This window comes from Schistocerca serialis, chromosome 1 (assembly GCF_023864345.2).
Source record: "Schistocerca serialis cubense isolate TAMUIC-IGC-003099 chromosome 1, iqSchSeri2.2, whole genome shotgun sequence".
Lineage (NCBI taxonomy): Eukaryota > Metazoa > Arthropoda > Insecta > Orthoptera > Acrididae > Schistocerca > Schistocerca serialis.
In genome coordinates, this window is record NC_064638.1 from 808934394 (window position 1) to 808949649 (window position 15256).

The 15256-nt window shown below is 41.3% G+C and overlaps 1 long non-coding RNA gene across 1 annotated transcript; it reads left to right on the forward strand.

Moving 5' to 3' along the window:
• Window positions 1–733: 733 nt before the first annotated feature.
• Window positions 734–8114, forward strand: LOC126458248 (uncharacterized). The gene is made up of 3 exons (XR_007585604.1): window positions 734–1604; window positions 1707–1905; window positions 7243–8114. It is a non-coding gene; the product is annotated as an uncharacterized LOC126458248 (long non-coding RNA).
• The last annotated feature ends 7142 nt before the right edge of the window (window positions 8115–15256 follow it).

The window sequence follows — 15256 nt, forward strand, 5'->3', positions numbered from 1 at the left end:
CAGATGCATATACTTCACACTAGTTCCTAAACGACTGCTTAACACATTGACTACCATGCTGCTGACAGCAGAGCAGCACACTTAATGCTGTATTCCAGACCCAATCATGTCAGGGCCAAGAAATGCAGAAGATAATCTCTCAGGGAGTACTAAAATCTAATAATGTAAACTTATAACTAAAAAGGCCATTTCCAATTATGTCTACCAAGCAAATTATGCTTTGAGTCAGTGATTTCTTTTGCCATAACTGACTAGTGAACACGCATGCCATAGGATGGTGAATATTTATACTTTGCCTGTGAGAAGCAGCTATGCACATAGTCCAATTTATGTTGAAATTATCATCTGGGTATTTTAATTAAATTTGGTCTACTATAAGCAACATGATAAAGGAATCAAAAGAAAGACACTCAGATTTAATTTCTTTATTAACAATGCTCGGATTTCCACATCACCACAGAGGTACCAAGCTGGATGCGTTACTCGTTTTTTTACATGGCGAGTTTCCCCAGTAGGCCTATAAACCATGAAACAGACAAAAAAGCTACTTCTCGTTGTCTTCTCTTCCTTGGATTTTCACTTCAGAAACTCTGAAACATCCATTACAAAAACACATTACACCACGCACAAACCTGGATTCAGTCACTGCAATTCATATCTATTTTACTGTCAAAAATACTGACTATGAACAATGATTAATTGTGAACATTCAAAAGTTTTCAAATGTGCAGATTACTGTTAGAATATAGTTACTACACAATTTTTGATCAGGAAAAAGTTACGATGATTGCAACTTAAATACCGAAGCCATTTGTTATGAGAATACGCCGTTACCACAAATAATCCACATAGATGCATTGAAAGAAACTTTACTGAGTAACATAATGCATCAGAATACTATAGGCACAAAGAATGAAATTTCTGTAGATTTACCATACATTTTACTTTTCTTGCACGTGATAAGATTACTAACGGAAGTTACTTACCGCCCATTGTCTGGAATATAAACTATCCTTTCTCGTCTGCAAACACGTGCTTTTGCGGCAAGTATTATCAATTTTTTTCCGTGATTGAAAAGCTTTAACGCACACAAATCCCGCCATCATACACAAATCCACAAGGCATCAGCATGCCATGTTCAAAGAATATCCGCGTTTCGAAAACTACCAGCGATATTGGCTTGCATGAGAGACGACCTCATGCCATGATATGACGTCATGATTCCTCGGGGCCCGCGAGACGCTTCTGCATCAACATGCCATGTTCAAAGAATATCCGCGTTTCGAAAACTACCAGCGATATTGGCTTGCATGAGAGACGACGTCATGCCATGATATGACGTCATGATTCCTCGGGGCCCGCGAGACGCTTCTCCCATGGAGGTAAGAATAGAGAGAGACGCTGTGACGTCACAGCTGCGAAGCTATGTGAAGCCGAGGCTAGCCATCTCAATCCGACCAAAACATTGCTGCTGTAAGCTTGTGTGCATAGGCTTGTCGCTCGCTTTTGGAAGGATTTTGCGCTAGTATGGTGACTTGTTTGGTGTTCGGATGTACGAATCGTTCTGATTGTGATGCGAAATCGAAGGGAATAACATTTCATGTGTAAGTTGTCTCGTTAAGTGTGATTTTACAACTTCATTGTGAACGAACGTGTGCTACATCTGTACTTGTACTATAGCGTGTTTTTCTCCTGTATGATTTTAGATTTCCTAAAAATGGAAGTCGGAAAGCTCTGTGGGAGAATACAGTGAGGAGGAAGAAGTGGCGTGCGTCTACATAGAGCACTATATGTTCTCAGCATTTCCGAGAAGAGGATACAGACTGAACTTCCCTTTCAACAGTAAGGTTCCGAGAAAATACTGTAGCATCAATTTTCCCTACACACCCAAAACATTTGCAAAAGGTATGTTAATTCAAAGAATTAAATTCTTAGTTTTCAAGTTTACTTTCAGTATAATACGTACGTATCGTCGATAATCGAAGTACAAAATTGTTAAGGCTTTCATGGCCACTTGTTGACAAACTGCCTATTGGCTTCTGTCTCGGGTTCTTCGGCCAACGTTCATCTAATGATTTTTCTGACGTTTCGCCAGCACGAGAACCTGGCATTGTCAAAGCATCACCCTCCATTGCCGGTGGTGAACTGGAGGCGAGCTCGCGGCCGCAGACTATATGTACCAACGTCCGAGGGCTTCTCCGCGGTCTTTTCCGGTGTGGTTCTCCTCTTGCTACCTGCGACGGTCGTTCACTGCAGTACGGGAAGCCGGGACCCGTTTACCTTAAGGCTTTCCTCTTTCTCGTTGAAACTGTTCGCGTGTTTTTGGATTTCTACAGCTTTTCTGAACAAGCGCGTGTGATAGTGCTTCTCTACAGCCAGAACTTCCGTGTCGGCGCTGTGTGGTGTAAGATAGTGCCATATACCCGGCCTCTACGGTGCTCAATGCAACAGCTTTTTGCTTTTGACAGGACCATGATGTGAGGCCCCCCACTAATTTAAAACAGCAGCCAGTGGTGGAGTATCTGTCTCCCAATTCACTCCCCCAGTCCGCATCGCTATATCCCTCTAGTTTTGCGTTACCATCTCTATGGTATTTTAACTCATAGTTTGAGGTTCCTCTTAGGTATTGGAATATCCTCTTTACAGCGTTCCAGTGCTTTTCCTTTGGGTCTCCGCAATATCTACTCACTGCATTGGTGGCAAAAGCAATGTCGGGTTGTGACGTTTGAGACAAATATGACAGACTCCCTACTGCTTCTAAATAAGGAACGTTCTTCTCATATTCCACATCAGTCTCATTTACACTTAACTTCACTCCTACTTCCATTGGAGTACTTATGGGTTTGCAATCGCTCATGCCAAATTTCTTTAATGTTTTTTCCGTGTATGATGATTGAATTATGCTCAATTCTTGTCTTTCTTCATCCTTAGTAATCTGCATACCTAAATAATGTTTGACTTCTCCCAAATCATGCACCTTAAACTTGGTTTGCAGCTGTTTCTCGAAAATTCTCATTTGGCCTTCACTTTCAGTCAGGATAAAGAAATCGTCCACCCATATCGCCATTATTATTATTTCTTCTTTTCTCCCTTTATAGTAAATGCTGGGATCTGCCTTGGATTGCTTCATATTCATATTTATTAGAGTTTCATGTAGACATCGATTCCAGCAACGTCCACTTTGTTTAAGTCCATAAATACTTTTTCTCAAACGCCAAATCTTTTTGCTTTCTGGACTGATGACCATAGATGTTAAGTCCCATAGTGCTCAGAGCCATTTGAGTCATTTTTACTTTCTGATCTGGTTTTTATGGCTTCCCTTGGTGGAATGATATATATCTCCTCCTCCAATTTCCCATTTAAATATGCCGTTTTAACATCCATATGATGAATTATTAAATTTCGTTTTACTGCCAAGGCTAAAAGATATCTCAATGATGCATACTTGACTATAGGTGAAAAAGTTTCTTCGTAATCTACCCATTGTTTTTGTGAATATCCTTTTGCCACAAGTCTTGCTTTGTATTTTGATGATGAGCTTTCAGGGTTCTTCAAATTGAATATCCATCTTGCCTGCAGTGGTTTCTTATCTCCTGGCATATTTACCCATTCAAAGGTTTCGTTCTGATATAAAGATTCTAATTCTCTCTTCATCGCTTCTTTCCATTCTTGAGAGTTTGGGCCACTCATTGCTTCTTCTGCTGTTCTTGGCTCATCATTAAAAGACTGTGCTGTATACATCTCAAAATCCGGATATTCCTTCGGTTTTGGTACACGAGAAGAACGCCTTACATTGTTTTCTTCATTTTTTTCATCCTCTAACTCATTGTCATCATACATTGTATCCGTTTGTCCTTGGCTGTCATCTTCCTCTTCTTCACTTTCTATTTCCTCACACAAGGTTTCACCTTCTGAACTAGGTGCAGTTGACTTAGTGGTTTTGCTCTCTTTTGAGTCCTTTCTATTTTCAAAGAATATTACATCTTGTAACTTGTGACAATCTTTTTAGTCAATGGATCCATTAATCGGTAGCCCTTTGAATTTTCACAATAGCCTACAAAAATATACTTTTTAGCTTTCGGATCCCATTTTCCTCTTAGCTGTTTTGGAACATGTGCCATTGCAACACACCCAAAAACCCTTATATTGCTTAGAACAGGTTTCTTTCCTATCCATATCTCATAAGGGGTTCTATTCTTTAATGCTTTTGTAGGTGTTCTATTGTTCAAATATACAGCTGTTGACACTGCCTCTGCCCAAAAATCTTTGGATGATTCAGCGTCAGTCATCATGCCCCTTGCTTTCTCAACAATGGTCCTATTAGCCCTCTCAGCAACCCCATTTTGAAATGGGCTGTACCTTATGGTAGTTTGATGCCTGATTCCCTTTTCTGCCAGAAGTTTCTTCAATTTCTGGTTAATATATTCTCTCCCATTATCAGACCTGATGATCTTGATCTTCTTTCCCATCCACCTTTCAATCATATTGCAATATTCCTCAAACATATCTCTCACTTGGTCTTTAGAACTAAGAAAATAAACATGAGTATATCATGAGTAATCATCAATAAACGTAAGAAAATAATTACTCCCACCTATGGATTCACACTCCATCGGGCCACATACATCTGTGTGGATTAACTGTAAGACTTCTGTGGATTTACTCTTACTAGTCTTGAAAGGTAACCTTGCTTGTTTTCCCTTTATACATGTCTCACAAGGATCCTTGGACACACTAAAATTCTGTATTCCCTTTACCATATCCTTTATTATAGACATACTCTCTCTATTTAGATGTCCAAGCCTCCGGTGCCATAAAAAACCTTCTGCTGAATATACTGAATCACTAACATTTTTATGTTTACTGTCAATGGTATCCAACTTAAAAATGCCCCTTTCGTTACTTGCTGTAGCTATAACTTCACCACTTTCACTGGTTACTCTTGCATCCTGCATGTCAAAAGTGACTGTATTTCCTTTCTTGACAATTTCCCCTACAGACAGCAAGTTAGTTGCCACATTTTACACATAATGAACATTGTGTGCTGTAACCATATCTGATTCACCATTTACACTTACATGTAGATCTAGTTTCCCAGCCAGGTGACAGTGGAGCTTGTTGCCATCAACAGTAGATATTCCCATATGAGTCTTATCTTTGATGTCATAAAGAAGTGATTTATCTTTAACAATATGCACAGATGCACCTGAGTCTAAAATCCATTCCATATCACGATTACTCATCCCACCAAAAGAATAAAAACATGAGAGTGCCTTACCTTTGTTATTGGTCCTTCTCTCTGGGCTATCAGCAACATACCTCTTTTGCTGAGTGTCTGATCTTGGGCTTACTTTTTCTTTGCACTGAGACGCAATATGTCCCATCTTCTGACATTTATAGCACCTCACCAACTTCTTCTTTCTGTTTTTTGAGTAGAGAGCAGACACACCTTCCTTCTCCAATGTACAACAGCTTGGAGCACTCTTTACGTCCTGCAGGATTTTCACCTTAACACTGTCGCCTGTGATTGGTATACCCGAGCTTTCAAGTCCCATAATCATAGGTGCATACCTTTCGGGCAGTCCTGCCAACAGCAATGTTCCTATCCATTCGTCAGCGATCTCGAATCTGATGTTTCTCAGTCGGTTCGACGTGGTTATTATTTTGTTAACGTATTCGTCTACACTCTTACATTTGTCCAGACGAGTGGTAATTAACTCGTGTAATAATCCTACTTTTCTCGTAAGGCCACCATCCTCGAATGCACTTCGTAAATTGTCCCAGACTTCCTTCGCTGTAGCAGCTTTTTCAGCGTGAACATAATTCACTGAATCAATCAGTAATATCAATTTTGATTTTGCTTTCCTATCCTTACTTGAATAATTCTGATCTGTGGATTTCATTGTTCCATCTACCACGTCCCATAGGCCGTCTAAACGTAAATACGCTTCTACTGCAAACTTCCAGGTTGCATAGTTTTCGCGACCTATAAGTCTTTCAATCTGTGGAATTTGTGCCGCACTCATTCTTAATGGTAACTTGCTTTTTATTGCCGTAAAGAACACCGAAAAATAATGTGGAAAAAAAATTGCGATCGTCTTGTAAGGATAACTCGCACTTCACATAAATTGGAACTTTTCCATTACTTTCTCCCTACTATTTTATTGATATACTTATTCCAAATGCAGCCTGGGCCCATAACCTATTGGAATTTGCGCGGCTGAATAAGTATTAAGGAGAAAAAAAGGACATTTTACTAATAACTATGTTTGCACATTCAAGAACAAAAAAAATTTACAGCGAACACAACAGAATAATTAGCGCACACAAAGAGTGTTAGACAATGCCGAAGAGGTCTATTTTACACAGTGCACTTTGCGACGTCACACACGAAATATATTGTTCACACAATTCCAACAGAATTTAAGAGGGGGGGGGGGGGGGAGTGCTGGAACACTGAAGTGTTTCTGCAGCTACACAGTATGTTATAAAGAGATAATCTGGTTCTCCACATTGTCATGTAGAAACAAATTTATGAAACTCTTTTTTTGATGAGCATCAGCCTCTGCACACAAGAGAATGTTGAGAAGAAAATTCAGGTTCGCTGTTTAGATTATGAGACTCCTGAAGCTAACAAGTTTGTCTGGTATAATTATGTAGTGAAGTCACAGAAATTAACACTTGGGCTGTGTTAAATATAACTCTGTATTTGGGTTAAGCACAGCAAATGAACATTTCTTTTGTTTGATGCACTATTCATTGACATTCTCCATTGAAAGATATCATTATTGATTAAAAAGCTTTGGCAGTACCTTCTTGTTAACATTATCCACTACTGTGGAACATTGAATATGCACCAACCACTAATGCAAAATTAGATATAACACACAATTTTATATCATTAACTGTTGGACCAGTTGTATTGAGAACATGTTAACTGACAGCACCCATAGCGATACAGTGTGATAGTTAAACAAGACACCCCAGAAGAAATATTTTACATGTTCAAAGTTTATATTTTTTCAATAAGTGTGTATTAATTGTAGCTTCGCACATGGGAGGCATTTCAAGTTGTCTGCTGAACACAACAACGGTTTTTGTTAGAGTAATGAGTATTTTATGAACAAGATAAATAGTTGCTGGAAAAATAGAATTTATATTTCTGGAAAGGACTAAGAATAGGAGTAATTAGTGGGCTGCAAGATGCTGTTCTAATGTTTTCCATATGTTTATTTCATTTAGGGAGACAAGAAGAGAAAGCCACCATTGCGGAAGGAGAGCTCTTCCTTTCCATCTTCAGTTTTGGCTGCCGTCAGCAGAGTGCAGGATGAAGAAGTTCCTGCTCTTGTTCCTGAGTACACTGCAGGACCACCAGAACGTAGTCAGACATCCTCTGAAAGTGATGAACTGAAGACGAAGTGTGAACACCTCATAAGAAAAACTGATCAGTAAAAAAAAACAAATTAAAACTCTTCATCAGTCTAAGCGATGACTTAAGAAGAAAGTGGCTTCTTTGAGTGCTATCATTAAGGTACTGAAAGACAAGCATCTTGTGGATGAAAGTTCACTAAATATACTACACTCCTGGAAATGGAAAAAAGAACACATTGACACCGGTGTGTCAGACCCACCATACTTGCTCCGGACACTGCGAGAGGGCTGTACAAGCAATGATCACACGCACGGCACAGCGGACACACCAGGAACCGCGGTGTTGGCCGTCGAATGGCGCTAGCTGCGCAGCATTTGTGCACCGCCGTCAGTGTCAGCCAGTTTGCCATGGCATACGGAGCTCCATCGCAGTCTTTAACACTGGTAGCATGCCGCGACAGCGTGGACGTGAACCGTATGTGCAGTTGACAGACTTTGAGCGAGGGCGTATGGTGGGCATGCGGGAGGCCGGGTGGACGTACCGCCGAATTGCTCAACACGTGGGGCGTGAGGTCTCCACAGTACATCGATGTTGTCGCCAGTGGTCGGCGGAAGGTGCACGTGCCCGTCGACCTGGGACCGGACAGCAGCGACGCACGGATGCACGCCAAGACCGTAGGATCCTACGCAGTGCCGTAGGGGACCGCACCGCCACTTCCCAGCAAATTAGGGACACTGTTGCTCCTGGGGTATCGGCGAGAACCATTCGCAACCGTCTCCATGAAGCTGGGCTACGGTCCCGCACACCGTTAGGCCGTCTTCCGCTCACGCCCCAACATCGTGCAGCCCGCCTCCAGTGGTGTCGCGACAGGCGTGAATGGAGGGACGAATGGAGACGTGTCGTCTTCAGCGATGAGAGTCGCTTCTGCCTTGGTGCCAATGATGGTCGTATGCGTGTTTGGCGCCGTGCAGGTGAGCGCCACAATCAGGACTGCATACGACCGAGGCACACAGGGCCAACACCTGGCATCATGGTGTGGGGAGCGATCTCCTACACTGGCCGTACACCACTGGTGATCGTCGAGGGGACACTGAATAGTGCACGGTACATCCAAACCGTCATCGAACCCATCGTTCTACCATTCCTAGACCGGCAAGGGAACTTGCTGTTCCAACAGGACAATGCACGTCCGTATGCATCCCGTGCCACCCAACGTGCTCTAGAAGGTGTAAGTCAACTACCCTGGCCAGCAAGATCTCCGGATCTGTCCCCCATTGAGCATGTTTGGGACTGGATGAAGCGTCGTCTCACGCGGTCTGCACGTCCAGCACGAACGCTGGTCCAACTGAGGCGCCAGGTGGAAATGGCCGTTCCACAGGACTACATCCAGCATCTCTACGATCGTCTCCATGGGAGAATAGAAGCCTGCATTGCTGCGAAAGGTGGATATACACTGTACTAGTGCCGACATTGAGCATGCTCTGTTGCCTGTGTCTATGTGCCTGTGGTTCTGTCAGTGTGATCATGTGATGTATCTGACCCCAGGAATGTGTCAATAAAGTTTCCCCTTCCTGGGACAATGAATTCACGGTGTTCTTATTTCAATTTCCAGGAGTGTAGAAAGCATACCTGGAATTCAGAGAGACTTGCTGCAGCGACAAACTGCGAAAGCTGGGGCACAGGCTGTACCTAGGTCTTACAGCCCAGAACTGTGCTCCTTTGCCTTAACACTGCATTTTTATTCCCACAGGGCATATAATTATGTTAGGCGCTGTTTTAATACATGTTTGCCACACCCTAGAACATTAACAAAGTGGTACCAGTGTGTGGGTGGAGCACCTGGTTTCACATCCAAGGCGTTTAAGGTAATTACGGCAGAAGCTTGTCACCGTGAAACAAAGTTTCCAACTCTATGTAGCTTGGTAGTTGATGAAATAGCCATCAGGCAACATGTAGAATTTGATGGTACATGCTATTACGGTTATGTTGACGTGGGGTCATCTGTAGACACAAATAATTTTCCCATTGCCAAAGAAGCATTTGTGCTCATGCTTGTGGCTATTAATGCTTCTTGGAAGCTCCCAGTTGGGTGTTTCCTGACTGCTGGTATAACTGGTGAGCAAAAAGCCGAGATAGTTAAACACTGCATTGATCTTGTCAATTCAAGTGGTGTGAAAGTTGTTTCGCTCACATGTGATGGTTTAGCTAGCAATTTGTCAATGGCTAGATGTTTAGGCTGCAATCTCAATTGTGAAACTTTGAAAAGTACTTTTTCAGTTGAAGGGAATGATCATGAAATGTCATTTTTCCTAGACCCTCCACATATGTTGAAACTTGTGCGCAACACTTTAGGAGATAAAAAATTTCTTTGGGATGAGCAAGGTGGTGTCATTTCTTGGCACTTTTTGGAACTGTTACATAAATTGCAGGTCAAGGAAGGGCTCCACACAGGCAACAAGATCACTGCCAGTCACCTTAATTTTTTAAAAAATAAAATGAAGGTGAAACTGGCTACTCAGCTGCTTAGCAATTCCGTGGCAGGTGCCATACAGTACTGTTGTGATATGAAACTCCCAGGTTTTGAACAGGCATCTGCAACAGTAAAATTTATACGCATTTTCAACTGTCTCTTTGATGTCTGCAATTCCAGAACACTTTTACAAAGTGGTTTCAAGCAGGCATTAAATACAGCAAATTTTAGTGCTGTAGAGGGAATCCTTTTAAAGGCACAGAGGTACATCAAGGCACTCACTGTTGGTCCAAATCCTCAAGCAATGAGAGTTGTTGACTCAAATAAAAAGACAGGGTTTATTGGATTCCTGGTGTGTGTATCCAGTGTTTTACACATGTATAGCAGAGTAGTGGGGACACAAACTCATGCTCCTCTATTGGAGTTTCTGCCTGTTTACAAATGTTTTCAGGACCACTTGGAAATGTTTTTTAGTGCCATCCGAAGTCGTGGTGGTTGGAATAACAGCTGCACTACTCGTCAGTTTGTTGCAGCATACAAGAGGCTACTAATTCATAGTGAGATCTGTGGAGCAGAAAGAGGGAATTGTATAACTTTGGAAGATATTCCCATTCTTACTTTCAGCAGTTCCAATGTTGAAGATCACATAAATAACACTTCGGAACGGTGGCAGTTACTAAGCATGGAAAATAGTGCAGCGACAACTGACAACGACCACGATTACTTTGCTACTTGAATTTATCTCTCTGAAGTGGCAGTCCATATTGTAGTATATATAGCTGGATTTGTGGTGCGTCACTTAGAGAAAACCTTAAAATGTGAACCATTATCCGTAAGTAAGATAAGTAAGCAATAAGTAGATGGTAGCCATGTTGCTTATTCTGTCATTCATAGAAAGAGTAGGGGATGGTTGGTTTTATCATCGAATGATGTTGACATCTGTGTGTGTGCAGAAAAAGTGTTCTGGTGCTATACTACAGGTAATTCAAAAGTTCCTTTGAAAAATCAGTTTTCCAAATGTGTGTCTGAGGTGCTTAGTGAATTCATATTCAAGCCAGTGTTTAAGGAGTTAGCAGACCACATGAAAAAGCATCCCTTGGACAATCATATGATACTGCTGATTAAAGCAATTGCCACACGATACCTCCTGACACGGCAAAAACATGCAGCCAAGAGAATAAGTGATGCACTGCATGAAAATAAAATCAGGACAACCTATACGAATCTGGTACTCTTTAAAGATCAGTAACTGATATTTGTACACAGAGGTCTAGTGTGTGAGGCATCTTGTATAAAGCACTCATTATATTGAGGCAAACTGGGAATGTAACCTTATTGTAATTAATAAATGATGCACATTCTTCCTTTTCCGTTATGTCTATGTTGTTATAACCAGCTACAAAATGTTTGTGATGTCTGTATCTTAAAACTAATAGTACTAGCATATTCAGTGTATCTATGAAAATTTGTTCCTGGTGTGTGATGGAGTCAGACAATTATAATTTTATGTGTGTGTGTAATACCTTTCAAATATATCTTCCTCAAACCAACATTTGGAACTACATTATATGTAGAGTGTTTCCAAGTGATTGATACTCCACCATACCAGTATGCAGTACTAGTTCTGCAATAGCTTGTGATCTGTGCTTCCAAATGGGACATACATTTCTTTTTGAAATATTTAGCCATTGTTTGGCAGAGTATGCTGTAGTATGTTCTAGCCAGTGTTGTTAATTAAGTTTTCACGAGTGACAACATGTTAATGAGAAATAGAATTGCCTCATTTTTGGCACATTGAAATACATTCCCATCATTGTGTGGTATGTTATGGTTTTTGCTTGTGTGACATTACAAATTATATTTTTTTTATCTAGTCCCACAGTGCTTTACCCTCAAAAAATGAGAGATAGTAGTGTTCGCAGGTGAGCGTTATTGGTTTTTCACTACTTCATTGGGCACTAAATTTTCTAGCAGTCTCTCCCCTAATCCATTGAAATGTAACCCATGTGTTGTACAGAAACTACAGCCCACAACATTTATATCTGTAGTAAGACATATTTTATAAATGATTGCACATTTTCTTATGTTTGTTTGCTTGACTACTTTCCTGGTTTATGCAAGACCACTGTGATAAATCATATGTACATGGAATGGTAAATAGTATTACATTTATATCAGTCAGGAGACTGAGACATTTCTTTCATTCTCAACAAGCAATGATGTGGACTTTGTTACAATTTAATATAACTTTTTTTTTTTTACATAGGACTGTGTTATTTTTAATTCCATGATCTTGTGAAAAAGGCAGTTGACTGAAAACAGTCACATTGTAATAATTTTTTTGTATACCTGTAACAAGCAGTTCAACAAAGTGGATAACAACAGATCAAGAAAAGCTTTTTTGCTGGAATAAAATTCTGAATATAGTACCTAATATTTATGCTTTATTTCATTCCCAGTTCCCATACTTTTTATGAATGAATAAGGAATATATAGCCTATATTTTCATTAGGACAATGATTTCAAAAGCAAATCCTAGTTTCAATGCTAGTAAAACTTTGTCATTGGCAAGCAATGAAGCTTCTGCTTATTGATTGAGACATTCCACACTTCTCAAACTATGATGTAAAGTTTTGCTCCATGATCTGTCTCAATCCCTTCATCATTTCATTTTGTACCACTGTAAATACCTGTCAGCTTGACAAGAAAGGCTTGCATTTAAAAGAATGAAAATTATAAAATAGGGAATGACATAAACAAAGCTCAATGTAGAATGGTTTATGCCTAAGCTACCTAAAACACTGGGACATTGTTGCCCTGTTAAGAAATCTCTTCCATACCAAAATAAGAAATTGGAACCTAAGGTAAGTAAGCAATAAGTAGAACTCCTTGCTAATATTAAAATGACTCCCATAACAGATGAAAATTGGAACACTGTTATACTGCCTTGGCTAACAGACATGTCATTTAAGTGCTGCTGCCGCAGTTGATTTGTTAGTTACTAAAAAAAGTGCCCTAGTCTCATACTAGAGCTGCTGCATGCCACTTAAGAGAAGAAATGTGGGTATATATTGAAGTGTGTATGAACTGTATGGCAAAGAGTTTTGTTTTCTTCCTCAGGGTCAATGTTATCCAAACTGAAAGTACCTTTTTTGTGTATAACAAATACCTAATTTACATTTCTTGGGATTCTCCGCAGTTCTATTCCACTTGACAACAGAATGAAGTTGTGCACAATGTGACAGGTTGTTGGCTAAACATTAACTCACATTGAGTTATTTTATCAGACTTATTTATCTGCTGCTTCATTGTTTAAATAATTAACAGCAAAGACAGATAATTTGGTTACCTCTTCAGATATATGTGGTGGTCGGAACCGCAATCAGTCTGTTACACATTAGTAAATAGCTGCTACAATACATCATTCTGAACTCAAACAACTGAAAAGTTTTGGTTTGTATGTCACGAAAATCGGAAAAGACGTCGTCACTTTTCGTAAATCTGGCATTGCTTCGTCCAATCAGATGGTTGTATCAGATGATCGTAAGAATAAGTAAAGAAAGAACCCTAGTTTGTGATACACGTTTATTACTGAATTAACAAAATTGTATCGTTTACATTGAAGACTAGCTATTTGTAATATTACATTAAAAACTATTTTTAATCAGAAGAAACGCGGAATTTCGCCTTTACGAGATTTTATTTTAAACAAAAACTTTGAAACAACCAATTTGATGACGTTACATGCGTATATGGTGCAATTAGTGACTTTAAAACACACAGTGCTATAGCACACTGGCAATGTTTTGGTCAGAGTGTCATGGCAGCGAGCCACGCCCCCATGGCTTCAAAACGTAGTACGACTGGGACACGTAGCGCCATCTCCCCTTATTCTTACCTCCATGGTAGTGCCAGTGGTTCTACATCCCCACAGAGACCCCGCCACAAGTGCAGAGCATGGTGACTGGTGTACATCATGATGCGTTATTCCATTGGTGATGGTAAGGGCCAACATATTGTAGTCCACAGGTGCCTGGGAGGCCGTAAAGGGCGGCCAGACCGTGAAGTCAGCAGTGCTGCCAATGGGGCAGTGGTGCGTTGTCTGGTGTTGATGAGGCTGTTGGTCTGCCGGCAGTGGTGTTTGGGGCGTCAGTCAGCATTATAAAGTGCTCTGGAGCTGACACAAGCAGGTAACCATCCAAAGAAAGAGTTGATTTCAGACCTGCTGTGTCAATTGTAGGTGGAGGGGGTGTGTAATGCTCTAATGACCTCGAAACTGTGCTGTAGCCAAACTGCCTATTGTCGAATTTGGCCATAACCACAGGTAGTGAGTCCTGCAGTGTTATGGAAATGTCTTCTGGGAGGTAGTCTCGCAGGTCTAAGCTGACTGTAAATTGGCTTGATGGGCCTGGAGCTGGGGTTGATGGAGGGTAAACACTGGATGTGTCTGCTAAAGTCCACGCCGGTATTAGGCAGTTCAGTGACACTGTTGTTGTTTTTCCAGCTTGCAAGATATCAAAGGTGTTTGGTCCTCTTTTCAACACCTTGTACAGACAACTGTACATAGGGTAGAGGGCGGGTTTGACAGCATCAGTCCTGAACATGACATGCATACATGACTGGAGGTCTTTTGCACAAAGATGGTCGGTTTGGCGTGGTGGGATGGCAGTGGGGTGCAGATGTGGCAGATGTGGTGCCTGCCACATTTTAATAGGTCCAGCAGGTTGGCATCCAACTAGTTGGTGATTTGTGATATGAACTCTGCTAGGAGAGTGATCAGTTCCCCATAGAGCACCTCTGCCAGCAAGGTGTCCAGATCTTCTTTGTAGGCTGCTCGTATGACCAGCAGCACTCAGGGGAGTGGTTGTGGCATATGAATGCTGTCTTGAGGGTGCGGCGCCACCGTTCCACAAGTCCATTGGATTCAGGATGGTAGCTCTTGTGTGGAATCAGTGGCACCCACAGAGGCAGCAGAGCTCAGAGAACAGGGCTTGGTCGAACTGTCAGCCCTGGTCAGTTGTTAGGGACTCTAGGCAACCGAAGCACGAAATCTATAGTGTGATGAAAGCTCGGGCGACGGTATTGGATGAGACATAAGTTAGAGATGTGGGCTCCAACCATCGAGGTGTCCTGTCTATGGCTGACAAGATGTATCCATTTGAATCTGGGAGTGGTCATGTTGGAAATGGCCCTTCAGTATGGGGAGTTTCCCAAAGGGCAGTTGGGCATGACATGCTGTCTTGGCTCGTTGGCACTGGATGCAGGCTCTTGTCCATGCAGCACCTTCGCGATTAATGTTAGCCACACGAAAAGTTTTGTTGTGATTTTCAGTGTTGGGCATACTCTGGGGCGAGACAAGTTGTGGAGGAGGTCGAAAACTGTCTTCCTGAAGTTCTGTGGGATGACTGGTCGTT